At 45.5% G+C, this 27,072-nt stretch overlaps 1 protein-coding gene and 1 long non-coding RNA gene across 3 annotated transcripts in view; one reads left to right on the top strand and one right to left on the bottom strand.

Moving 5' to 3' along the window:
• The window catches only part of LOC137545265 (ubiquitin carboxyl-terminal hydrolase 16-like), a 129,220-nt gene that overhangs the window by 62,749 nt on the left and 39,399 nt on the right, over positions 1-27,072 (top strand). The gene's annotated exons all lie outside the window — the stretch shown is intronic.
• Positions 811-11,468, bottom strand: LOC137547243 (uncharacterized). 2 transcript variants are annotated; one of them, XR_011026535.1, is made up of 5 exons: positions 11,420-11,468; positions 8,064-8,087; positions 6,377-6,439; positions 3,688-3,757; positions 811-1,175 (listed from the first exon to the last, which is right to left on the bottom strand). It is a non-coding gene; the product is annotated as an uncharacterized lncRNA (long non-coding RNA). The 2 variants fall into 2 exon arrangements; XR_011026536.1 differs by lacking the exon at positions 11,420-11,468 and adding an exon at positions 9,320-9,423.

The following is a 27,072-nucleotide window of genomic DNA, read 5'->3' on the forward strand; positions in this document are numbered from 1 at the left end:
CAACCTTTTCACCTGGTATAATCTGTTACTATTAAGTATAATACAGAAGAAATGAAACATAAAACAAAGTGAAGGCGACTGCATTTTATTGTAGATAATAAAAGAAGAGGGCAGAGCTGATGGTAACTCAATTAAGTGACAAAAGGAAGAGGTTGTTCACTGTGCTGTAAAAGTAGTCGGCGAAGCCCAATGGCCCCACCGGTTACATGAGCAAGGCCCAATGCATTTAGCTCACCGTTTATATGGGTGAAGCTCAATGGAATGGGCTAACCGGTTATATGGGTGAGGGTCAATGCAAGGGTCTCACCAGTTTTATGGGTGAAGCCAATTGGTCTCACCTAATGGGATGAGCTGTTTGTCAAAGATACCACTGAAAGCAGTAGCCCAATTTAGGTTGGGTGTCTGCCAAGCATTCACTGTGTCTGGAGGACGAGAGCTGATTAAGGAGGGAGGAGGGAAGGGGAAGAAAGGATATGACTGACACAGTGAATAAGTAGAAGGAACAGGCAATCGGGGATGTGTGGCTCTGACAATGCACAGAGAGGAGGGCGCGGTCAACAGGGAGCCCGAAGTGCCACTCGACTTCTAAGCACGGTGGTTGGGGAAGAGGAAGAACCGTAGGGCTTACAGCTGTTCCCACTCCACTTTTACCATGCCCAGAAGCCAGTGACACTCGGCAGCTGACTGCTTTCTCGTGCCAATGCCAGTGCCACACATCCCCGACTGCCCGTTTCTCTTGCTCATCCAGTGTGCCAATCGTATCCCCCCCCCCTTCCCTCCTCCCCCCCCAAATCAGCTAACACACTCCAGGCACAGTGAGAGGTTGGCAACCACCCAACAAGTCATAAATTGGGACAAAAAGCCCTCCCGCACAGTGAACCTTGTTTCCCTTTTGTCACCCAATTGGAGAGGAGAAATGATGTTATGGACTTTAGCACGGAGGAGAGGAAAAACCCCCGGTGGAGGAAACCTCTGAGGTACCAAGGCTAAAGTCCTGCCCCCTTCATGGGCTCTCCTCTGCTTCTGCCCTCTTCAGTCGCACTCATAGCCAATTGTGGGGGGGGGGGGAGGGGGGGGGGATTTAGGTGTGCTCCATATGAACGGATGTTACGCCATCTGCCCTAATCCAGGAAGCGTCCATACTTCTTCACACACCGATTAGGACTAGAAGAGATCTAGAAGAAAGAGAAAAGATCAAACAGTTAGAACATTTCCATAGAGTTTGTTTGCAATAAAAGACATAAGCACGTCTAAAATACTAAACTAGAGTGATTGGGTGACACAGTAAAGTCTGAAACAAACGTGCAACTGTGGTTGCCCCTAAACAGTCATTTGTGATTTTTCTGGCACCTTTTGTAAATGCCTTTCCATGGTCCAGTGACAGCTCATTGGCTGAACACACTGCCCATTCGCTATCCACTGCTGCAAGAGGGGGTAGCTTGCTCCTGCTGGGGGAAAGGCTGCCAAGAACACTTATACAACACAATGTTTGTCAAAGTGTTGGTAGATCTGGCTAAATATACAAATAACTACTATCCAAACTCTGGTTAGTTTTTAGGAAACTTTACCCAAAGTCTTCTACACAATAGCAAATGTGAGCATCCATAGCGTGGTTATGTGTGTACTGTCTACTCTACATAGTGTGTTTATAGCTCATTATAGGCATACCATGCATTCACATTACACACATCCCACCCACAATACTGCTCATGTTCTATTGGTCAGCCAATATATACTGTAGTGGTCGTCCTCCTTCCCCTATACAATTCCCTGGTGTCTAGTGGTCCTCCTCCTTCCCCTATACAATTCCCTGGTGTCTAGTGGTCCTCCTCCTTCCCCTATACAATTCCCTGGTGTCTAGTGGGTCTCGCTTCCTACCCTATACAGTTCCCTGCTGTCTAGTGGTTGTTGTCCCCTACCCTATACAGTTCCCTGGTGTCTAGTGGTTCTTGCCCCTATTCTATCCAGTTCCCTGGTGTCTAGTGCTTCTTGCCCCTATTCTATACAGTTCCCTGGTGTCTGTCTAATGGTTCTCACGCCCTACCCTGTAAAGTTCCCTGATGTCTAGTGGTTCTTGTCCCCTACCCTATACAGTTCCCTGGTGTCTAGTGGTTCTTGTCCCCTACCCTATACAGTTCCCTGGTGTCTGTCTAATGGTTCTCATGCCCTACCCTATAAAGTTCCCTGGTGTCTAGTGGTTCTCGCTCCCTACCCTATACAGTTTCCTGGTGTCTAATGCCTCCTTCCTCCCCTATACAGTTCCCTGGTGTCTTATGGTCATCCCTCCCCTATACAGTTTCTCGGTGTCTAGTGGCCCTTTCCCTCCCCTATACAGTTCCCTGGTGTCTAGTACTTTCCCTCTCCCTCCAACATATGGCTTCCCTGGTGATGTAGGGTTTCATCTTCAATATATATTTCCTGATAATCAAGAGTGGACCAAACATAATGCTAAGTGAGGATACCACTTGGGTGCCAAATTTGATGGCTCTGCAGGCCTGCTTCTGAAGGGGGACTCGCTCTGGCTGGCGGCACAGAGGGGTGGAGTCACTAGCATGTCGTTCCGAATAGGATATGAGGGCTGTTATAAGCAGCCGGTTACTGACTGCTGTGAGCCACGCCTCCTGAGGAAACGAGCAGACGCTCGTGAAACATTGAGGCTGTAAGTGGCATCACCGCTTGTTCGCTTGGCTGCCCGACCACCCCACTACACTGGACCTGGTGCTACCGAAGCATGTCTCCGCTCCCACCTACAGAAGGAACCACTGGGACCACATGGCAGCTTGCCTGAGGACATCAAGCAGCAGTCTATGGTGAGCAGCTTACTCCAATACATGCCAGCAAGCCCTGGAACTGTTTATGCTTAGCTCGTGTTGTCGAGCTGATCTGCTTGTCTGTGCCTTAAACCAACGGACAGTGTTTTGACGTTAGGACTTGCTGTGTTTGCCAGCTACAGGCCAGCATGTGACAGTATTGCTTTCCAGTCTATGCTGCTGATTTCTACTTTGCACCACTTACGGCTGTGTCCCTTGAGGAGATAAACAGACTGTCACTCGTTATCTGGAGTCTTAATGAACAGACTGCTTGTACAACAATTACTATGCTACACCGCTTCTGCTGCTTTTTGGCTTTAGCTACCTCTCTGCTGTAACGATATGGACCAGTGGCCGGACTTACATATTGAGGTTAATAGGTTGCAACCTGATTAGGCACATTTAGTGTCTTCTTGCTTTTGGAGCTCCACTAACATTATATCAATATTATTACGTTTTGTGTTGCCCGGTATATCTGGTCTAAGTACGTGTGGTTGAATGTTGAGTCTGCTTGATGGGTTGTTGGGGTCAGTAGGGGTGGCGGTTGGGATATGTGGCCAAGCCTTTTTAATAGATGCTTTTTTGATACAATAAAGAATTATTCGATTTTTACAAATATTTGTATGATTTTGTTTATTGGTGTACCATTCACCGCTTATTTTCCTTCCTACTTGGTTTTTCCTGATTCTGGCATATATGTCCTAGAGGTTCAATTATTATTGTGTCATATGAAAATGTAACATAATTTTGAGCGACAATAATGATCACCAATGATTGTGCCGGGTGACAGTAATACACTGTACTATACTGGTCATCACTCATCAAGCTACTATGATTAATATAGGAAAGATCAGTAATAAAAGTCATAGCAACATACCTAGTCCTTGGATTGCACCTTAGTGCAGGGAAGGAGGAGGTTAAGCATCCTCCTCAAGGCTCCAGCTAACCTAGGGAAAAAAGAAAAGAAAAAAAAGGTAAGTTTGAGACACAAGAGAGACAACAAAATGGCTACAGATGATCAATGAGATGCAAATTATTTCACGTTGATATGAATCCTCTGTTAGTTTGCATAGCTTGGAATTGGACCTATGAAAGATAGTAGTAGTAGTAGTAGACAGTGTTGCTTGCAAATTGACCAAATGACCAAAGTCCTTTTCACATTGAAAACGCCATTTTTGTTTTCACGTTTCTTCCTAAAAAAGTACGCTAATTTTTCTGCGTTTTCACCTAAATAGCAAATTTAAAAAAAAAAAAACAAGTGCCAAATTTTAGACCAAAATAGCAATTTTCAAAAATAACCGCAATATTCGAAATGTGCTTTGCACGAAAATGCAAAGTTTTATAGGAAGTCATTTTTTTCTCTTTAAAAAAAAAAAAAAGTGAAAAGAATATGGGCATTTTGGCTCATCGCTGGCTGATGATTTTGCCTGGTCAGGTTCCCAGCGACATACTCTTGCACAAAGTTATTGCCATTTGCATCAGCTTGAAATATGCATCACACTCATCATCTCTACCAAACACAGCCGGCAGGAAACAACTGCAGAATAAAAGCTTCTCAGCAGCACCTCTGATAGAGCAAAGTCCTCAGTATCCGGTACCGGCGGGGATCGCCTGATGCCAGATACATGTGCTTGCCGGTTGCTTGGGCAACCGGCTGAAATAGCACAAACCTCCCCCCTGAAGTACTTACTGAGCCTCCCGTGATGTCTGGCAGTCACCCTCCCAAACCTCCCCCCTGAAGTACTTACTGAGCCTCCAGTGATGTCTGCCAGTCTCCCTCACAAACCTCCCCCCTGAAATACTTACTGAGCCTCCCGTGATGTCTGGCAGTCTCCCTCACAAACCTCCCCCCTGAAGTACTTACTGAGCCTCCCGTGATGTCTGGCAGTCTCCCTCACCAACCTCCCCCCTGAAGTACTTACTGAGCCTCCCGTGATGTCTGGCAGTCTCCCTCCTGAAGTACTTACTGAGCCTCCCGCGATGTCTGGCAGTCTCCCTCACAAACCTCCCCCCTGAAGTACTTACTGAGCCTCCCGCGATGTCTGGCAGTCTCCCTCACAAACCTCCCTCCTGAAGTACTTACTGAGCCTCCCGCGATGTCTGGCAGTCTCCCTCACAAACCTCCCCCCTGAAGTACTTACTGAGCCTCCCGCGATGTCTGGCAGTCTCCCTCACAAACCTCCCCCCTGAAGTACTTACTGAGCCTGCCGCGATGTCTGGCAGTCTCCCTCACAAACCTCCCCCCTGAAGTACTTACTGAGCCTCCAGTGATGTCTGGCAGTCTCCCTCACAAACCTCCCCCCTGAAGTACTTACTGAGCCTCCCGCGATGTCTGGCAGTCGCCCTCACAAACCTCCCCCCTGAAGTACTTACTGAGCCTCCCGCGATGTCTGGCAGTCGCCCTCACAAACCTTCCCCCTGAAGTACTTACTGAGCCTCCCGCGATGTCTGCCAGTCTCCCTCACAAACCTCCCCCCTGAAGTACTTACTGAGCCTCCCGTGATGTCTGGCAGTCGCCCTCACAAACCTCCCCCCTGAAGTACTTACTGAGCCTCCCGTGATGTCTGGCAGTCTCCCTCACAAACCTCCCCCCTGAAGTACTTACTGAGCCTCCTGTGATGTCTGGCAGTCGCCCTCACAAACCTCCCCCCTGAAGTACTTACTGAGCCTCCCGTGATGTCTGGCAGTCGCCCTCACAAACCTCCCCCCTGAAGTACTTACTGAGCCTCCTGTGATGTCTGGCAATCGCCCTCACAAACCTCCCCCCTGAAGTACTTACTGAGCCTCCTGTGATGTCTGGCAGCCGCCCTCACAAACCTCCCCCCTGAAGTACTTACTGAGCCTCCCGCGATGTCTGGCAGTCGCCCTCACAAACCTCCCCCCTGAAGTACTTACTGAGCCTCCCGTGATGTCTGGCAGTCTCCCTCACAAACCTCCCCCCTGAAGTACTTACTGAGCCTCCAGTGATGTCTGGCAGTCTCCCTCACAAACCTCCCCCCTGAAGTACTTACTGAGCCTCCCGTGATGTCTGGCAGTCTCCCTCACAAACCTCCCCCCTGAAGTACTTACTGAGCCTCCCGTGATGTCTGGCAGTCTCCCTCACAAACCTCCCCCCTGAAGTACTTACTGAGCCTCCCGTGATGTCTGCCAGTCTCCCTCACGAACATCCCGGCCAATCTCATGAAATTGGCTCCTGACTGGCTCACAGAGCTCTGCCATCATAGAGAGGCTGGGGTGACGGGTGTGCGGCATGAATGGCGGCAGCAGCGATTCCATGCAGCCAGACGTAAGCAGGCCCTGGTATTTGGCACCAATGGTATCTGGTCCTTAAGGGGCCAGAGACCGCTGGCACTGAAGCGGTTAAGGTTTGCTTGCTATGCAGTTTTGTTCAGCCTTTTTTTGGGGGGGGGGGGGACTTTTTATAAGTCTTGCTTTCCACACTATGTCATTATGTTTGCAAACCTTCCACCTCTTCACAAAGACCCTACATGAGAAGTATGTAAAGTCAATATTATAAATGCTAATATGCTACTGGGGCAGAAATTGCAAGAAACATATTTACTTACTGGATCCTTGGTCTCCACCACGGACGTGGAGGATAGGGAGAGGGTAAAATGAGTGGGCTATCCCTAGATAAGGAGAAAAGAAATAAATGAATGTTACTTAATGTAATACAGGCAGCTCTTATATTGTAAGCACAAGTTATATTGTATTAGTAGTAAAGAGAATTCATTTTTATCTCAAACTCTTCCCACCTAACACTAGCAACAAACTATAGAGTTACAGGATCCCGTATGTTCCCCGGTGTATTCTAACCCTGGAGAATCTTAGCGAATCTCCCCCATTATGTCCTCTGTAACTAAACTGAGCATTAGGATTTCTTCATTTGACTATGTGGTTAAAGCAAAATGTTCAAAGCCTTCTGTCTCTGCTTAGATTGAGGCATGTGTGGATAAACTAAACATTGTTTTATGGAATAGGGAAAAGTCGTTGTATCCACAGCTATTCACTCTGAAAACTGTATTCAGGGGCATAACTACAAATCATGTGCCCCCCAGTAAATATGTGATTGGTCCACCTAATGTTTCATACCCTTTCCCTTGCCTACCCTTGGTGCCCCTCATAGCCGCAGCCTGGGGGTCCACCTAGCCAAGGTCATAAAACAAGTGTGGACATCGTATTCTTCACATCCATAACAACTGTAGCCCCAAAAGCACCTGATCTGAAGGATGGACCCCTTTTGTTGGAGGGAGTGAAGAAGTAGTTGGCAGGCTTGGATTTACATCATAGGAGCCTGTAGGTACAAATGTTCTGGTACCCTAGACTTCACCATCCATGTACCCACAAACCCCATCAAAAATCACACCCTAAGTATGCCAGCTGGCCCAGCTTTCACTCCCCCCCCCCCCTACCAAACCAAGCCAAAATCACACCTTAAGTATGCCAGCCGGCCCAGCTTTCACTCCCCTCTCTACCAAACCCTGCCAAAACCATACCTCAAGTATTGCTAGCTGGCCCAACTGTTACTCCCCCCCCCCACTACCAAACCCTGCCAAAATCACACCTTAAGTATGCCAGCCGGCCCAGCTGTCAGTCCCCCCACTACCAAACCGTGCCAAAACCACATCTTAACTATTGCTAGCTGGCCCAGCTGTCACCCCCTCCCTACTTCCCCTGAGTTAGCCACAGTTGCCCACTAATATTGAAGGCACTTCTGGCAACCTAGTACTATGTAGCTAGAGGCGCCCTCAAGTGTTAGGTAGCTAAATATGCCCCCAGCAGAAGGGAGATCTTATCAGAGGAATGCCGAGAGCTGGTTGAGTAAACTCTCATTTACGGTCTGCTGGGGATTCTGCATAGGGAAGGCAGGATGGAGACACATGGGGAGAGGGGTGAGCTGCCTTTTCATCATCAGGCGCCTCTAGGCACCTGCCTTCTTTGCCTTATGGAAAATCTGTCCTTGGTAGTTGGGGACTTCTTACAGCTCGGGGCACCCCTGCAGTTGTGAGGCTGCTCCCCTGTAGTTATGCCCCTGCCTGTATTTACTCTTTTTTCCCCAGATCTAATAATAGAAAACAGGAAGGAATGTTTGTTTTTTCTCCCAGCTGTGAGTGTGAAGAGTTTGCGCAGTGCTTGGAACTGCTTATCTTCAAGTCCTTGTATAAATGTAACAACAGAGTGCTGTGATGCTGGGAAATATTGTAAGCACTGGACAGCAGGGCTGGTGCACAACACATTTACATGTATACTTACATATCATAGAATGACTGGAGAGACCTGTACAAAAGAGAAGGGAAAAGATTAGTTATATGCCCAACTGTTGCTTCCTTATATAAACACTAATGAAGTTTTACTTGCTCAGTGTATGAATATACTTACGATACAATGAGTGCTGTGATATTAGAAATGCTATCAATGTACATAAACATCTGTTATTTCATGCATTTAAAGTTACTTTAACCTCCCTGGCAGTATGATTACTTCAGGATTTTTAGAGTCTTTTTAAAACATTTCAGACCCTAAAATCAGGGGGAAAAAATCACGCTGCTAAAGTCTCTGCAGCAGCCCCTGCTCTCACTCACCTCCCTGGGCTCCAGAAGCACCTGACCTGGGCTACAGAGAAGCAGCACTGGACTGTTGCTCAGTGGTCCAAAGTACTTTTTCAGATGAAAGCAACTTTTGCATGTCATTCGGAAATCAAGGTGCCAGAGTCTGGAGGAAGACTGGGGAGAGGGAAATGCCAAAATGCCAGTGTCAAGTACCCACAGTCAGTGATGGTCTGGGGTGCCATGTCAGCTGCTGGTGTTGGTCCACTGTGTTTTATCCACGGCAGGGTCAATGCAGCTAGCTATCAGGAGAATTTGGAGCACTTCAGGCTTCCATCTGCTGAAAAGCTTTAGGGAGATGAAGATTTCATTTTTCAGCTCGACCTGGCACCTGCTCACAGTGCCAAAACCACTGGTAAATGGTTTACTGACCATGGTATTACTGTGCTCAATTGGCGTGCCAACTTTCCTGACCTGAACCCCATAGAGAATCTGTGGGATATTGTGGTGAAGAGAAAGTTGAGAGACGCAAGACCCAACACTCTGGATGAGCTTAAGGCCGATATCGAAGCATCCTGGGCCTCCATAACACCTGAGCAGTGCCACAGGCTGATTGCCTCCATGCCACGCCGCATTGAAGCAGTCATTTCTGCAAAAGGATTCCCGACCAAGTATTGAGTGCATAACATAATTATTTGAAGGCTGACTTTTTTTTGTTTTAAAAACACTTTTCTTTTATTGGTTGGATGAAATATGCTAATTTTTTTAGATAGGAATTTTGGGTTTTAATGAGCTGTATGCCAAAAACATTAATAATAAAACAATAAAAAACTTGAACTACTTCAGTTGTGTGTAATGAATCGAAAATATATGAAAGTCTAATGTTTATCAGTACATTACAGAAAATAATGAACTTTATCACAATATGCTAATTTTTTGAGAATGACCTGTATACATACTTACATCCAGATTATATTGGGTTCATCCAGGATGGTATCCCCGGATATCCAATACAAAAGAGAAAACATCCATTATATGACAAGCTATTACTTCTCCATATGAGCTCTTTTACTGGCCAGGGTATGAATATACTCATGATACAATGACAGTGTGCTGTGATATTAGAAATGTTGTCAAGGTACATGGGGCTGGCTTTTTGGAAAGGCCACAAAGGCCCGGGCTTTGGGTGGCTGCAGCCCAAAGGGGCACCTGAACAGAAAAGAGGGGTTGCTACACATGAAAGGGAGGCTGAAAATGTGGAGCAACATACAGGGGCGTAGCTAGAAATCATAGGGCCCCATAACAAAGTTTTAGTTGAGGCCCCCTTCCCAAAAATAACAAGGCACCTTTGCGCCCCTTCCCTCCACATACCAATTTTAGGTAACTAGAGGGCCTCCCAGCATTAACTAGCCCTTCTTTCAGTAAGGGTAGCCAGAGGAACCCCTTGGGTTGACCCCACCATGGGTTGCCAAAAATTCCCTGCACCACAGGTAGCCAAAAGAGTGGTTGGGGAAAAAAAGATGTAGGCATTCTTGAGAAATGCCATCTGCCTCTACCCTATGTGTGATAATATTGCAGCCATCTTTTGAAACTTTATCTCGTGGAAGCCATGTTTTTTTCATTTTATGTTGGCTATGCACCTCTTATGTGTATGTCTGTTAGAAGCCAGTCAGGCAGCTGGCTTTGGTGTATAATTGTCACCTGGACACAAGGCTGAAGGAAGTTGCTAATTTGATTTTCAGTATGGCAGTGTAAATTACACTTGCATTCTGTTTCCTTTGGACACTACAGCCTACTAAGATGAAGGAAGCTGCTAATTAGCAGCCATTTGCAGTCTGACGTGTTTGCATTGCTTTGAAGTCTGTATACAGCCACCTGTTGTCCCAATATACAATTGGACTGAGTCTGGAAGGTTCAAAGCGGAACAGGAAACCTTTGGAATTTGCATATCACAGCAAGCAGGGATCTTACAGAGGTCTCTGCAAACTGTGATGTCACAATCTGGGGAAATTGGATTATTTCTGGCCTCGGATACAAATCTTCCTATAAAAATCAGCCTGGAAAAATCAGAACTTGTCTTCTCCTGAAGGTAGCACTCTGCTAGGGCTGATCCTGATCTGATCAGAATTCGTGTCCTTCCACGACCAAGGTGTGTGTGTGGTGTGTGTGGTGTGTGTGTGGTGTGTGTGGTGTGTGTGTGGTGTGTGTGGTGTGTGTGTGTGTGGTGTGTGTGGTGTGTGTGTGGTGTGTGTGTGGTGTGTGTGTGTGATGTGTGTGTGGTGTGTGTGTGTGGTGTGTGGTGTGTGGTGTGTGTGTGTGTGTGTGTGGTGTGTGGTGTGTGTGGTGTGTGGTGTGTGTGTGTGTGTGTGTGTGGTGTGTGTGGTGTGTGTGTGTGGCGTTCCCATATTTATGCCTAAGCACAAAGCTGACCTAAATACGAAAATGCTGGACTGAGTGCAGGCCCCTCGACAGCAGAGTGGGAATTGTTGAAGTGTCTAGCAGCAGCTAGTGGTGGCAGAGTGAAGTGTTGTTGAGGGGTGAAAGCCTTGGGTTAGCTTAAATAAGGCTGCTTCCCTCTCGATCTGGCCAAACCTTGACACTATGGATATAAGTTAATTGGGAAATATAAATTCTCAGCCATCTACACTGCATATAGTCCATGGGCACTTAGATAAAATCATAGGGTGAAGGTACACAAGTACCACCTGGGCCCCCTCTGCTCCAAGGCCCCATAGCAGCTGCAATGGCTGCTATTGCTATTGCTATGCCCTTGCCAACATATGAAAATGGGAAACCGATGTCCAAGGGAGGTGTTCATGAAAAAGAAGGGCTATATGTAGAAACATGTGGAAGAGGGGGTTGCACATGTAATGGGAGAGACGTTGCTGCACATGAAAGGGGAACCCCAAGATACTTGGCCTAGGTGCACAAAAAAGTATAAATCCAGCCCTGAAGGTACACAAACCTTTCTTGTATTATGTATTCAAAGTTAGGTTAGAATATGGTTAGATTATGGGAAAGGGGATTTCAATTATTAGTATTAGGTTTTTTGATCATACTTACCACTCTTCGATGGATATATCTTCCATCATGACCTCACAGTTCTGTGCCATGATACCTAGAAAGGAAAATAAAGGTAAATTAAGAATTGCTGCCTACAGTGATTCTCCTTATAGTGACACCTCTCCAGTCAAGGCAAAGAGAGATGACAAGAGATGGTCACAAAAGAGCAAATGCGAAGCGACTTAAAAAAGATATTTCCCTATGGAGAAGGCAGGCTGTGGATCCCATAGAGTCTTCCCGATCCTCTCTCCGTACCCTCGGTCCACCACTGGCCCCGTCTGTAATTCCACATCTTGGGAACTCTTCAGAAGGCCTTGGAAATACTTTCATCCCCGAGTGCTACAGAAGATGGGTGCATTTGTACTGCACTTGCGCAAGCTGGAACTCATGCATGTACAGTACACATCTATGTCTCTGGAGATACTGGGGGAGGTGAGATACTTCTGAAGCTTTATGAGCCTGAAGGTGTATTCCACCAGTTAGCAAGGGACAGTGGATGAGGACCGGGGGCATGGATAAGGGACCGGGAAGCCTCCATGGCTGGCATGGGTAAAGTTTAAGCAGCCCAGACTGCATGCTGCAGACCCCAGGTCACATTGTTAAAATACTTTCCCTCCTCCCTCCCTGCGGAGTGGCGAGCAGGCAACAAGCGAGGGTTAACACTTACATGATCCCCGCTTCCAGGGTCGTCCCGCTATGGCAACAAGGAATCACATGACACATCATCAGGAAGTGCCAATCCTACTAATAAAATAAATTGGAAAGTTCGGATGTTTGGATGTTTGTTACTCGATCATGCAAAAATGGCTGAACAGATTTGAATGAAATTTGGCACACACATAGTACATTACCTGGAATAGAGTATAGGCTACTTTTTATTCTCATATTCAAAAAGTGGGCGGAGACAAATACGAATTTCTTTGGGAAAACGGCAGCCATTCTTACACTGTTAATGGTAGGGTTCTAAAATTTTGCATAGTTGGTCACTAGGTCACTGGGATTAATATTCAGAAAAGTGGGTGGAGCCTACAAAAGCCAATCAAAATTCACCTATTGATTTTCAAGGGGAATATTTAATTGCTGCCATTCTTGCACTGTTAATGGCACAATCTATTTGCACTGTTAATCACCTGTACCTGGTACAGTTGGCCATTGGGTGATTGGGGATCAAATTCAGAAAAGGGGTGGAGCCACATCCAATGAGATTTATTTTATTTCAATGCAAATTATTGATGCCAAAGACCGCAAAGCCCACAAACTTGGTCATTAAGTAATTGAGTAATTGTGTGTTAGGGTTAGGAAAAGTGGGCGGAGCCAACACCGGCCAAATACATACCCGGGCAACACCGAGCATCCAGCTAGTGTATAATACATAGAAGGGACATCACAAGGTGGGAGGGCCTAGAGGACTGGTAATGAGACAGGGGAGGGACACTGAGGACAAAAAGCAGTTTGTGACCACTCAGGAGGAGGTAATCTGGCCCACCATAGGCCTCATCCAACTTTTTAACCCCATATCAGGAGTACTTTACATGCCATGGCGGGCCCTAGCTTGGTACGTGATCACAATACCTGTCCGCCCATCTGATGTTGATCCCACGCTTTCTATCTGTGTGCAGGTTGAGAGAAAAAGTGCATGCATGCGCATGGACATCCCTAAACATCCTCCACACTGACCACACAACCTCTCCTACATCAAACATGCATAAAGTAATAAATGGTAATACTCACTGACAGCTTATGAACTGTAGAGACTATAGTTTCTCGCTTGATCGGCAAACCAAAAGTTTGTTACAACCAATAATCTGTAAATAGAAAGAAGAAGGGGACATTATAACCTGAAACTAAACCTGCTTTATACAAACATACACAAGGGACAGAAATGACATGAGTGTTTGCAATGACAATGAGTGGTGGCATATACACTGAATGATATGTACCTGATAATGTAAACAATCAATAATTACCTGATCAGATATAGACCCAAAAATATCAATAGCTTTACCGCCGTGCATCATTCAGTGTTAGTCAGATTTTAGCAGATTTGTGTTTGAACATCTATCAATACAGCGCCACCACTAGCTTTCTAAAGCCGCATGCAGTACGAAGCAGTGAGGACGATGATCATGTGACAGCCAGCACCGCCTTCTTCTCATGATCAATCAATTAAAGAGCTGCATTTCCCAAATGATGTTTAAAAGTAGGGATGGTTGGAAATGCTGATTTAGTGGAAATTCCGATTTGCGCCAATGCCGATTACCAAATTTACGGATTTCCGAGGAGTCTTTGTTTGGTACATTTTTTACACTCTCCGAATGGCCAAATTCTTCCGAGTTGACTTTGCATTCTCTGATTGGTCCAATGCTTCTGAGTTCTGTTATTGGGCTAAAATTGTGGAGTTGTGGTAATGCGCTATTTCTGCAGAAAGCCTATCGCCAAGAAATGTTTTGGTTATTTTCTGCATTCCCTAATTGGCCAAGTACTTCCATGTTGACGCTGCATTCTCTGATTGGTCCAATGCTTCCGAGTTCAGTGATACTGCAGTTGAGGTAATGCGTTTTTTTTCCGTTCAAATACGATTTCCGCCCCTGCTATACACTGACACCAAGATTATTTATTGAATCATATCACAAATCAGCCAAAATAGTTGTGTTTGCACTTATAACCAATACAACCCACGTTCACAGCCATGTATATCACCAGCAATGAAATGTCAGACTAATTATATAAACATCAGAATAAATCATATTATGTACAGCCCTCAGAGAACCCTTTTGCTGTATCCCCAGTGATCAGCTGACATAAGGGAAAATCACATATGAGTTACACCTATAGAAGAATAGAGGAAATCCTAGAATAGGGGACATGAGGGACAACCAGCTACTCACCTGCCAATCTCACGGCAAATGAGCCCTCAGGGCCAACACAAGCCGATATATGATAAACATGCTGATGTCACAATGGTTGCTGCAGCTGTGGAGGGAGCCTATTGTGACATCATCACATGACCACACCCACATTCTGGAACATTCTTACGCCCCTGCTATACACTATGGGCTTGATTCACTAAACCCTGATAAGTCACATCATGGCCGTTTTCGCGCGAATTTTCGCGTTTGCATGACACCGTGCTGCACACGTGCATATGCAGCAAAGCACTAACTTTCATGCATGGCCTAGTGTGTTCCCACCCTCACTGCCAAGTGTATCACCGGTAGTTAAATATCAGCCTGAATTATTATATAAACATCAGAATAAATCATATTATGTATAATCCCCAGAAAACCCCTTTGCTGATTCCCCAGTGACCAGCTGATATAAGGGTGGGGAACATCACATATGAGTGACACCTATAGAAGAATAGAGGAAATCCTAGAATAGGAGACATGAGAGACAACCAGCTACTCACCTGCCAATCTCACGGGAAATGAGCCCTCAGGGCCAACACAAGCCAATATATGATAAACATGCTGATGTCACAATGGTTGCTGCAGCTGTGGAGGGAGCCTATTGTGACATCATCACATGACCACACCCACGTTCTGGAACAGTCTTACACCCCTGCTATACACTATGGGCTTGATTCACTAAACCCTGATAAGTCACATCATAGCCATTTTCGCACGGATTTTCGCGTTTGCACGAGACCGCAAATTTTCACATGTAATTGCGAATTATCACGCACAATCACGAATTATCGCGCAAAAAGGATATCATTTTGAGCGATTGTGCGCAATAAATCGCAATCGCGTGCAAATGTGAAAATGCACGCCAAAACGGCCGTGATATAACTTATCACGGTTTAGTCAATCAAGCCCCATGACATCAAGTTTATTTCCTGAAAAATATCCCAAAATGCACAAATACATATGTAGGAAAACGCAAACTTTCACACATTGCCTAGTGTGTTCCCACCCTCACTGCCATGTGTATCACCGGTAGTTAAATATCGGCCTGAATTATTATATAAACATCAGAATAAATCATATTATGTATAATCCCCAGAAAACCCCTTTGCTGTTTCCCCAGTGACCAGCTGATATAAGGGTGGGGAACATCACATATGAGTGACACCTATAGAAGAATAGAGGAAATCCTAGAATAGGAGACATAAGAGACAACCAGCTACTCACCTGCCAATCTCACGGGAAATGAGCCCTCAGGGCCAACACAAGCCAATATATGATAAACATGCTGATGTCACAATGGTTGCTGCAGCTGTGGAGGGAGCCTATTGTGACATCATCACCTGACCACACCCACGTTCTGGAACATTCTCACACCTCTGCTATACACTATGGGCTTGATTCACTAAACCGTTATAAGTCATATCATGGCCAATTTTGCGTAAATTTTCACGTTTGCACGAGACCGCGAATTTGCGCACGCAATCACAAATTATCAGCACAATCACGAATTATCGCGCAAAAATGATATCATTTTGAGCGATGATTTGTGATTGCACGCAATAATTCGCAATCACGTGCAAATCTGAAAATACACGCCAAAACGGCCGTGATATAACTTATCACGGTTTAGTGAATCAAGCCCCATGACATCAAGTTTATTTCCTGAATAATATCACAAATTAGCCATCATAGTTGTATTTCCCACTTATAACTAATACAACAAACACTCAGGGTAGGAACACATTAGGCAGAAACGTTAGCGTTGTGGAAAACGCAGCAGAAAGTGCACATGATGCAAGTCAATGGGCCACATAGAAATACACATGTTTGCATTCTGCAATGTGTGTTTTTTACACTGCAGGACTTGTTGCATATATTTCCAAAATGCATCTAAAACGCTCATAAAGAATGTCAAGGGTGACGCAGAGGTATTGCGTTTCAGTGCATTGTTTAAAGCTTTTAAAAAAGCAAAAACAAAAAAACAATTGTTATGATGTGTTTCTGCTTCATGTTAACTTCCTGATGATTAGCATAAAATTCATATCAAAAATGCATAGAAAATGCCTACAAAATGCATATACGATTTATATATGTGAACCAAAAACACATTAAAATGCAAGCAAAATGCATGTGCGGAACAAAAACACAAAATGGAAACACACTGAAAACGCACAAGTGCATATGCAGCAAAACGCTAACTTTCACACATGGCCCAGTGTGTTCCCACCCTCAAAGCCATGTGTATCACTGGTAGTTAAATATCAGCCTGAATTATTATATAAACATCAGAATAAATCATATTATGTATAATCCCCAGAAAACCCCTTTGCTGATTCCCCAGTGACCAGCTGATATAAGAGTGGGGAACATCACATATGAGTGACACCTATAGAAGAATAGAGGAAATCCTAGAATAGGAGACATGAGGGAGAAGCAGCTACTCACCTGCCAATCTCACGGGAAATGAGCCCTCAGGGCCAACACAAGCCAATATATATTATAAACATGCTGATGTCACAATGGTTGCTGCAGCTGTGGAGGGAGGAAGCCTATTGTGACATCATCACATGACCACACCCACGTTCTGGAACATTCTCACACCCCTGCTATACACTATGGGCTTGATTCACGAAACCGTTATAAGTCATATCATGGCCAATTTCGCGCAAATTTTCGCGTTTGCACGAGACCGCGAATTTGCACACGCAATCACGAATTATCACGCACAATCACTAATTATCGTGCGAAAATGATATCATGGTGAGCGATAATTTGCGATTGCGCGCAATAATTCGCAATCGCGTGCAAATGTGAAAATGCACGCCAAAACGGCCATGATATAACTTATCACGGTTTAGTGAACCAAGCCCCATGACATCAAGTTTATTTCCTGAATAATATCACAAATTAGCCACCATAGCTGTATTGTGTGTTTTTTTACACTGCAGGACTTGCTGCATATTTTTCCAAAATGCATCTAAAACGCACATAATGAATGTCAAGGGTGACGCAGAGGTATTGCGTTTTAGTGCATTTTGGAAAGCTTTTAAAAAAACAAAAACAAAGAAACAATTGTTATGATGTGTTTCTGCTTCATGTTGACTTCCTGATGATTAGCATAAAATGCATAGAAAATGCCTACAAAATGCATATATACGATTTATATATGTGAACCACAAACACATATCATAAACTGTGATAAGTCATATCATGGCCGTTTTCGCGTGGATTTCTGTGCTTGCGCGCAATCGTGAATTTGCGCACGCAATCGCAAATTATCATGCACAAGCACAAATTACCGTGTGAAAACGATATTGTTTTTGTGCGATAATTCGCGATTGCGTGCGCTAATTTGCGACCACACGCAAATGCGTGCCAAAACGGCCGTGATATGACTTATCACGGTTTAGTGAATCAAGCCCCATGACATCAGGGCCAACACAAGCCAATATATGATAAACATGCTGATGTCACAATGGTTGCTGCAGCTGTGGAGGGAGGAAGCCTATTGTGACATCATCACATGACCACACCCACATTCTGGAACATTCTCACACCCCTGCTATACACTATAAAATCAAGCTTATTTCCTGAATAATATCACAAATTAGCCATCATAGTTGTATTTCCCACTTATAACCAATAAAACAAACACTCAGGGTAGGGACACACTAGGCAGAAACGCTAGCGTTGTGGAAAACGCAGCAGAGAATGCACATAATGCAAGTTAATAAGCCGCATGGAAAAAAGCATATGTTTGCATTCTGCAATGTGTGTTTTTTTCAAACGTAGGACTTGCTGCATATTTTTCCAAAACGCATCTAAAACACACATAGTGAATGTGAATAATGACGCATAGTTATTGTGTTTTTGTGCGTTTTTAATCCGTTGAAAAAAAAAAGAATTTTGATGATGTATTTCCGCTTCCTTTTGACTTTCTTGTAATTAGTATAAAAAGCATATTAAAAATGCATACAAAACGTATATATGTAATTTATATATGTGAACCACAAACGCATGAAAACGCACGCAAAACGCAAGAAAAACACATGTACGGAACAAAAAGCATATGTTTGCAAAACGCACTGAAAATGCACAAATACATATGTAGGAAAACGCAAACTATCACACATTGCCTAGTGTGTTCCCACCCTCACTGCCATGTGTATCACCGGTAGCTACATATCAGCCTGAATTATTATATAAACATCAGAATAAATCATATTATGTATAATCCCCAGAAAACCCCTTTGCTGTTTCCCCAGTGATCAGCTGATATAAGGGTGGGGAACATCACATATGAGTGACACCTATAGAAGAATAGAGGAACTCCTAGAATAGGAGACATGAGTGACAACCAGCTACTCACCTGCCAATCTCACGGGAAATGAGCCCTCAGGGCCAACACAAGCCAATATATGATAAACATGCTGATGTCACAATGGTTGCTGCAGCTGTGGAGGGAGCCTATTGTGACATCATCACATGACCACACCCACGTTCTGGAACAGTCTTACACCCCTGCTATACACTATGGGCTTGATTCACTAAACTGTGATAAGTCATATCACGGCCGTTTTCGCACGGATTTTTGTGCTTGCGCCCGATGGCGAATTTGCGCACGCAATCGCAAATTATCATGCACAATCACAAATTACTGTGTGAAAACGATATTGTTTTTGTGCGATAATTTGCGATTGCGAGCGCTAATTTGCGATCACGCGCAAATACGAAAATGCGTGCCAAAACGGCCGTGATATAACTTATCACGGTTTAGTGAATCAAGCCCCATGACATCAAGTTTATTTCCTGAATAATATCACAAATTAGCCACCATAGCTGTATTTCCCACTTATAACTAATAAAACAAACACACACAAGTCAATGGGCCACATAGAAAAACACATGTTTGCATTCTGCAATGTGCGTTTTTTCAAATGCAGGACTTGCAGCATATATTTTTCCAAAATGCGCATAATGAATGTCAATGGTGACGCAGAGGTATTGCATTTTAGTGCATTTAAAAAAAACAACACACAATTCTTATGATGTGTTTCTGCTTCATGTTGACTTCCTAGTGATTAGCATTAAATGCATATCAAAAATGCATAGAAAATGCCTACAAAAGGCATATACTATTTATATATGTGAACGACAAACACATTAACCTATTTTGGTTCCTGGACGTAGAAACTACGTCCAGGAACCATGCGCGCTACTGCCCGCGCTCCCGCGGGCGATCGCGCGCGTGCAAGCGCGCTCCCGGCCCGCGGTTCGCTAGCCAGGCAATCAGTGAATCGCTCTATGGTGCCCGATCACTGATTCCTCTCCCCCGCTGAAAAAGCGACAGCTTCTCTCGTAAGCTGTGCTTTTTCTGGCTGTTGCCTCCCCCCTGCGTCACTCTAAGCGTGTGTTACGCTTAGACTGACGTCATGTAAACAAACTCATGGCCGCCATCTTGTGGCCAAAAAGTAAAACTACAACTAAAAGTAAAAAAAATTAAAAACAACACACAATTACATTATGAAACTATGGTTTACATCCCACCCTCCCAAAAATACCCAAATAAAATGTTTAATATAAAAAAAACAAAAAACATTACAATAAAAAAAACAAACATGTAAATATTTACCTGAGGGCCCGTTTCCACTATTGCGTTGCGGAATCGCCGGCAAATCACCGCAGGCAAATCACATGCAGGTGCGATTCCGCATGAGTTTTTTGCCGCGATTTCGCATGCGATTTCGCATAGGTTAGGGTGATGCGATTTTAACCATGTCACTGCCTGTGTGAATTAACATGGGTACCTATGCGAAATCGCATGCGAATTAGTGGCAAAAAACGCATGGGGAAAACGCATGTGATTTCCCTATTAAATACATTGCGTGCGATTCGCCTGCATTCCACACGCAGGCGAATTCTGAGGGCTGTGCTGTGCAGAAAAATCTTGCACAGAAAAACGCACAGCAAAACTGACAAGTGGAAACAGGCCCATCCACTTGCATCGGCTGTGCGAATCCGCATGCGGGCAACGCATGCGGATTCGCGATAGTGGAAACGGGCCCTAAGGGTCTAAACTTTTTAAATATCAATGTTAAACTTGTAAATAGTGATAGATGCAAAACGGAAAAAAATGCACCTTTATTTCCAAATAAAATATTGTCGCCATACATTGTGATAGGGACATAATTTTAACGGTGTAATAACCGGGACATATGGGCAAATACAATACGTGAATTTTAATTATGGAGGCATGTATTATTTTAAAACTATAATGGCTGAAAACTGAAAAATAATGATTTTTTCCGTTTTTTTCTTATTCTTCCTGTTAAAATGCATTTACAGTAAAGTGGCTCTTAGCAAAATGTACCCCCCAAAGAAAGCCTAATTGGTGGCGGAAAAAACAAGATATAGATCAGTTCATTGTGATAAGTAGTGATAAAGTTATAGGCTAATGAATGGGAGGTGAACATTTCTCAAGTGAAAACGACGGAACGCGAATGGGTTAAAATGCATGTGCGGAACAAAAACGCAAAATGGAAACACACTGAAAACGCACAAGTGCATATGCAGCAAATCGCTAACTTTCACGCATGGCCTAGTGAGTTCCCACCCTCACTGCCATGTGTATCACCGGTAGTTAAATATTGGCCTGAATCATTATATAAACATCAGAATAAATGATATTATGTATAATCCCCAGAAAACCCCTTTGCTGATTCCCCAGTGACCAGCTGATATAAGGGTGGGGAACATCACATATGAGTGACACCTATAGAAGAATAGAGGAAATACTAGAATAGGAGACATGAGTGACAACCAGCTACTCACCTGCCAATCTCACGGGAAATGAGCCCTCAGGGCCAACACAAGCCAATATATGATAAACATGCTGATGTCACAATGGTTGCTGCAGCTGTGGAGGGAGGGAGCCTATTGTGACATCATCACATGACCACACCCCCGTCCTGGAACATTCTCACGCCCCTGCTATACACTATGGGCTTGATTCACTAAACCGTGATAAGTCATATCATGGCCGTTTTCGCGCGAATTTTCGCGTTTGCACGAGACCGCAAATTTGCGTACGCAATCACGAATTATCACGCACAATCACGAATTATCGCGCAAAAATGATATCATTTTGAGCGATAATTTGCGATTGTGCGCAATAATTCGCAATCGCGTGCAAATGTGAAAATCCACGCCAAAACGGCCATGATCAGGGGCGTCGCTAGCCCTATTTTGGGGGGGCACGTGCCCCCAATCTGTCCTGGGGTGCCACGGATCTCTTCGCGCCGCCACCCCCTGTCAGCGGCTCTCTTCAGCCGCCGCCGCGTCACTCAGACCTCAGGATCAGGCGGCGAGCCGGCGACCAATCGTGCAGGCGCTAGGACCCAGCGCCCACACTGATATGCGGAAGTGACATCACTTCTGGATATCGAGCGGGTGCGTCCGGCGCCCGCTCGTACTACTGGTCGGGTCGCCGCTGATCCTGAGGTCTGACTACACTGCCAGGTGATGGGGGAGCGGCGGCGGCTAGAGGGGGGGCCTCCCTGTCACTCACTCACTACCTAAAGGGGCTCCCTGTCACTCACTCACTACCTAAAGGGGCTCCCTGTCACTCACTCACTACCTAAAGGGGATCCCTGGCACTCACTCACTGCCTGAAGGGGCTCCCTGTCACTCACTCACTACCTAATTGGGCTCCCTGTCACTCACTCACTGCCTAAAGGGGCTCCCTGTCACTCACTCACTACCTAAAGGGGCTCCCTGTCACTCACTCACTACCTAAAGGGGCTCCCTGGCACTCACTCACTACCTAAAGGGGCTCCCTGGCACACACTCACTACCTAAAGGGGCTCCCTGGCACTCACTCACTACCTAAAGGGGCTCCCTGTCACTCACTCACTACCTAAAGGGGCTCCCTGGCATTCACTCACTACCTAAAGGGGCTCCTTGTCACTCACTCACTACCTAAAGGGGCTCCCTGGCACTCGCTCACTACCTAAAGGGGCTCCCTGGCACTCGCTCACTACCTAAAGGGGCTCCCTGTCACTCACTCACTACCTGAAGGGGCTCCCTGGCACTCGCTCACTACCTAAAGGGGCTCCCTGGCACTCACTCACTGCCTAAAGGGTCTCCCTGGCACTCACTCACTACCTAAAGGGCCTCCCTGTCACTCACTCACTGCCTAAAGGGGCTCCCTGGCACTCACTCACTGCCTGAAGAGGCTCCCTGGCACTCACTCACTGCTTGAAGGGGCTCCCTGGCACTCACTCACTACCTAAAGGGGCTCCCTGGCACTCACTCACTACCTAAAGGGGCTTCCTGTCACTCACTATCGGGGTCCCTGTCACTCACTACCTAACTGGAGGCGCCTGTCACTCACTAGCTAATCTGGGGGTCCCTGTCACTCACTACCTAACTTGGGGGGCTACCATATTAAGGGGGCATTCTGCCTATTTATGTGAAATGCTGTCTATTTATGTGCCTCATGACTGCTGAATTTGTCTTGTTGGGAGCCTTATGATTTGTTGGGAGCCTCATGATTGCTGAATTTGTCTTGTTGGGGGCCTCATGATTTGTTGGAGGCCTCATGATTGCTGAATTTGTCTTGTTGGGGGCCTTATGATTTGTTGGGGGCCTCATGATTGCTGAATTTGTCTTGTTGGGGGTCACATGATTGCTAACTGCGAGACTATGGGAAAAGCTGAATCCTTATCATATGAGCAGGGCCGGTTCTAGGTGAAAGGGGGCCCTGGGGCAGAAAAAAATAGGGGGCCCTGCCTCTCAGCGAGTCTATCAGCGGTGGATCTCCGCCTCTCCCCTGCCCCTCTCAGTGAAGGAAGACTAAGAGGGGCGGGCGAGAGGCAGAGATACACGCTGACAGACGTGTGTGAGGCAGGGCTGCGGCCATTAGCCCAGCCTCACCAGGAAGAGATCTACGCTAAGAATGGAGGGGATTTGGGAGGTAAGGGACCCCCGTTCAGCCTTAGTTGCCTTTTAGCAGAGGCACACATGCCCCTGCTGAATATAAGAGCTGAAGCGAGTTTTATTCTCGCTTCAGACTCTCTTTAACCATTTGAGGACCACAGTCTTTCTACCCCTTAAGGACCAGAGCCTTTTTCTCCATTCAGACCACTGCAGCTTTCACGGTTTATTGTTCGGTCATACAACCTACCACCTAAATGAATTTTACCTCCTTTTCTTCTCACTAATACAGCTTTCTTTTGGTGCTATTTGATTGCTGCTGCGAGTTTTACTTTTTATTATATTCATCAAAAAAGACATGAATTTTGTCAAAAAAATGACTTTTTTAACTTTCTGTGCTGACATTTTTCAAATAAAGTAAAATTTCCTATACATTTGAGCGCGAAAGTTATTCTGCTACATGTCTTTGATAAAAAAAAAACATTCAGTGTATATTTATTGGATTGGGTAAAAGTTATAGCGTTTACAAACTATGGTGCCAAAAGTGAATTTTCCCATTTTCAAGCATCTCTGACTTTTCTGCCCACCTGTCAGGTTTCATGAGGTGCTAAAATTCCAGGATAGTATAAATACCCCCCAAATGACCCCATTTTGGAAAGAAGACATCCCAAAGTATTCACTAAGAGGCATGGTGAGTTCATAGAAGATTTTATTTTTTGTCACAAGTTAGCGGAAAATGACACTTTGTGACAAAAAAAAAAAAAGTTTCCATTTCTTCTGACTTGCGACAAAAAAAAAATGAAATCTGCCACGGACTCACCATGCCCCTCTCTGAATACTGTTATAATTTAAGTAGGCCTCAGTTACTTGGCCTGAGTTTTATGTAAAAGGCTTGTCCGCAGGGTATGCCTTTAAAATAGACAGAGGCATCTCAGGGTCTGCGTGTAGCAGAAGATACACGCAGATACTGAGAACATGTTCCTAAGAGAAGGCCATCGGACTACTCTGACCTCAACCACAGGAACAGAAAACATTGGCTATGTTTACTAAACATCCACGGTCCTGCATCTGGGTCAAATGCCTCATTGATTATTAATCAAGTAGGTGTGTATGATGACATCACGAGTGGGTCCACCAATAAACTGGTCTAGGGGGTGGCGAAGGTGATGTCATATTTAACTCTTTCCTAGTCGCTATTAAAGGTTGAGGGAGCTACGAGAGCTCACTTCTGCTCTTTACTTTCACACTAGCTCGCAAGTCTGACTGGGACTTTTAAACATGTTATTCCTTTCTGTAATCTGATATAATGTATGCTGTACATAGGTAGTCTAGATGTAACATAGAGTAGATACAAGAAGACCTGGGTATCGTCAGTAGGATAGATACTCAAGCAGCTGTAACGCAACATGGAAGTCTGCTTTGCCAGGAGATGAATGTATCTATCTGTATTCCTGTTTCCTGAATAAATAACGTAAACATTGGGAAAGCCTGGGAAAGTCTATATCCTGCTTGCTGTGTGTGGAGAGTCAAGTGATCTCACAGTCTGTGAGACGATGGTGTCGAAGCAAGGTGATAAGAACAGTTTATAACAGTGGTGCCTGAAATCCTTCCCTGCCTAGCTATACAGGCAGACGGGGCCGGGGCCGATGGAAAATGGTTTCAAGATATTCCACAGCAAAACAAGCGGAATAGACGGACACGGACTGTAAAGCTTATCAAGCTGAGACTGATAAGCTGGTGTGAGTAGTGTGTGGGAGCCGAGCACACACGGGCTACAATTCGAGAGAACCAGTGGCGACACTCGTGGATGTTAAACTTAGACTGAAAGTGCACATCAGTCCTAGCCTAAACCGGATCACAGGTGACTGGAAGGCTCCGAGGCCGGCTGGCAGCTGCCGCTGGAGATTGATCCGCTGAGCCAGTGTGGGTACACAGAGCTGACGCTCAGTAGTTCCAGGGATCCACTCAGTGTCGTGGAAAGTTGCCAAAAGCTGGTCGAATTCGCAGGCTTACAAAGTTTTCTGCTCAGGCAAGTATGTTTTACGTTGTTGTGTTGCATTATCTTTATTGTATGAGAGGAGGGTAATGTGTTAATGTGTATATTCTGTGTTAATTGCAGTGGGGAGGCTGCGGGCTTCTCATCTCTCCCATGCATGGTGGGAGGGGGGAGTCTGGTTTATGTGCTTGGTTTTTTTTTTCTTCTTCGGATTCAAGTTTTCTGTGTGGCAGATGTTTTGTTTTTCTCGCCCTGTCCAGAGACGGGGCAGGATGATAGATAAGGGGGGGGGGGTCCCCCGCGGCAGAGGTAGCAGAGTAGACAGGAGAGAACAGTTGTGAAACTTAGAAGTACGTTTTTCTCGGGGAGCTGGGTGGACAGCCCTTGTCTCTGGGTAGCTGTGGAATTTCGCAGAGGGACAGCTGAGATAATGGGTGAGGTTTTTGTGTGTCTTTCCTCCGCGCGTTAACATTGCTAACATGCTTGTAAATATCTGCATCTGTTATGTTGTTCAGCCAGCTCGTCTGTTGTTCGTCTCAGTAATAGCGCTGTAATAGTTCCGAGTTATGGCTGAGATGAGCTGCAGATGAGTTGGGGAGAGAGGGGATAGAGGGAGAGAGGAGGAAAGCGAGTGTCTTTCTGTTTGTGAGATGTTCTGCACGTTTCTCGCATTTCCAGTCGGTTACAGTGGTTGGGAGTCGTATAGCTCGCTCGGGCGGTTCTTAATTATGTCTGTGATAGAGTGAGAAAGATTCCTACGTCTCTGGGGATCCGTATGTTTGATTGCAGTTCGGATTACAGCTGAGACGTGAAGGAATGCTGAGGCTGATTTTTGTGCACTGTGGATAGAAGCTGTGTGTAACGATGCATAAAAAAAGTATGTTCTATTTGTGTTTGCTCTCTCTCCTAGGTCTATAGGAACGAGAGGCTGCTATGGGAGCAGCCATCTTGGCTGGCAGTCCAGGACTCAAAATGGCGGCAGTGGAGAGAGCCGGCCCCCGTGAGTCATGGCCCCCACACGTCATGGCAGGGGGGAGGAGGGGCTGGGGGATCCACGTCACGTCAGGCTGTGCTCGCGGCTCCGGGCAGAGCAGCTGGAAGGGAGGGGGGGAGAGATACAGAGACATGCTACTGTGTGTCTCGGGTTGCAACGTATTTCCCCAGAGTTTTTCCCAGAGTCCATGGACAGGAATGCCAGAATAGGAAGTGTTTCCCAGCTCGGTGCAGGGACACACGGAGCAGTACAGATCGGAAATGGGTCTGTACTGTGTTGCTTATGGGATTATTCCTGTAAGTGAGGCACCTTAATGGGTGGTGCAGCATGAGTTCCCAATAGAAGGAAAGGGGGACAGCGCATCAAAGGGGGTGCCGGAGTTGGAAAAAAGGGAGTTGACCAATTCGGGTTTCCGTCGCCGCTTCTGCAGAGCGGTAACGTTTTTTTCCGGTGTTGTCGTGAATAGGGCCAGAGCTGGACTGAGAGGTCTATGCTGGGCTGGAGCTGTTTTGTGTGCGTTTTTTTTTCGTCCACTGATTGGTCAAATATGTTTTTTCCAGCTCCTATCAATTGTAGCACAAAGAACAAGGACTGACAACAGTTCATGGGGCAATTATACAGATGATAGAATTGCCGTTTACAGAGTGACAGTGTATCAGTACGCTGTTTGCCAGGTGACTACCTTCCATGTGGGCATTCAGGGATCTGCATACAGGCATGTGACGCTGGTATGCTTAGCCCTGCACCCTGTGTAGTTTAAGTGCAAAGTGCTCCTTCCTACAGGGAGGCAGCCAGTTTTTTTTGGTAGTTTAGGTGGTGG

The sequence above is a fragment of the Hyperolius riggenbachi genome, chromosome 2 (genome assembly GCF_040937935.1).
Source record: "Hyperolius riggenbachi isolate aHypRig1 chromosome 2, aHypRig1.pri, whole genome shotgun sequence".
Lineage (NCBI taxonomy): Eukaryota > Metazoa > Chordata > Amphibia > Anura > Hyperoliidae > Hyperolius > Hyperolius riggenbachi.